Source organism: Sinocyclocheilus anshuiensis, unplaced genomic scaffold (genome assembly GCF_001515605.1).
Source record: "Sinocyclocheilus anshuiensis isolate Anshui unplaced genomic scaffold, SAMN03320099.WGS_v1.1 scaffold159, whole genome shotgun sequence".
NCBI classification, from domain to species: Eukaryota; Metazoa; Chordata; class Actinopteri; order Cypriniformes; family Cyprinidae; genus Sinocyclocheilus; species Sinocyclocheilus anshuiensis.
Genome location: NW_015549567.1, coordinates 77,646 through 79,018, shown reverse-complemented (window position 1 = coordinate 79,018; position 1,373 = coordinate 77,646). Strand labels below are relative to the sequence as shown.

The 1,373-nt window shown below is 37.9% G+C and overlaps 1 protein-coding gene across 1 annotated transcript in view; it reads right to left on the bottom strand.

The window, feature by feature from the left end:
* Positions 1 to 1,373, bottom strand: part of LOC107657268 (carbonic anhydrase-related protein 10-like) — a 70,732-nt gene that overhangs the window by 19,762 nt on the left and 49,597 nt on the right. The window lies entirely within an intron of this gene.

Here is a 1,373-nt window from a genome sequence, read left to right as displayed (position 1 = left end):
ATTATAACCTTTTTACTCCACAACACCAGTCAAATGCTTCCTTTTGTGATCTGATGAGGCTTCTTGTCACAGAATGAGGCATAAAATAAGTTCCATATGCTACTTTAAAAAGAATACATCGATTAGCAATAGATTATAAATTAGGGTGACCGTACGTCCTCTTTTCCCCGGACATGTCTTCTTTTTGGACCAACAAAAATGCGTCCGGCCGGGATTTCTTAATTGCCCAAAATGTCCGGGATTCGGCTGTTTTCTTAATCCCGCTCCCGCTGAATCTCTGACCATTGCCGCCCGCTCCCGCGATTTTCGTGTCCACTCCTTTAAACATTCTAATAATGTGTATAATTTTGGCGCATCAGGGAGCCGCTCTCAGAATGCGGTGTATTTAAATATTTTTGAATGAGCGTTTGCGCTGTTTACTTTCACTTTCGATTTCGCGATCACACGCACTCCTGAGTCCTTAATATTTTCAAGAAACGGCTGAAAACACATCTCTTTCATCTTCATTTGACCCTAGCACTCTCTATTCTAATGCTACTTCTAATTTTATCTGCTTGTTTTTTTAATTAAAAAACTTAACCCTCTAACATTTGCACTCTCTATTCTATTTCTATTCTAATGGCCAATCCATCATTTTTTGGGGGATTTTTTAATAAGTATCGGTTCAGGCACCGTTTAGGCAGCGGAACCGTTTTAAAAGTATCGATTTGGCACCGGTATCGAAAAAAATCCAAACGATACCCAACCCTAGCTATATGTCAAATCCACACATTTGACATGACAGTACACATTTGTATGTACAGTGTTGGCACATAATGAATGATCCCAATATGTAAATATCAGTGCTTAATTGAATGTTAAATGTAAATACAAAAAAAAGGTTAATGTAGTGTTTGATCATAGCCCAGATATATAACTGTCTCTCTATAGTATATGGAGAATGTCCATATTGGGTTTAGATGCACAGACTATATATTACTTAGCATGAATTAGGCGTTTTCCATATGGACAGACAGAAGAGGTGACTGGACCAGACTCACGGACTAAGCCTGCCAATGACACTGGATGGGTTAATTATCTTAGCTTGAACTCTTGTCCTGAGGGAATCTCTGCAGCCATGTCTACTCTCAGTCCTTTAATAAAGCAGGGGAAAGTTATCATAACCTTGTCCTTCCAGAATGACCGGGAGATGCACACTTAGTTTGCCTGTTGCATGTCAATTGCATGTCTAATTGTTTCGGTCTCTTCCTCTATCTATCCTCCATCCATCTATTGAATGAATGTACAAATTCAAATTGAGAAATAAATGCTGTACTTTTGAACACACTATTTATAAAAATGTATCTCGTATATATATATATATACTGTATATA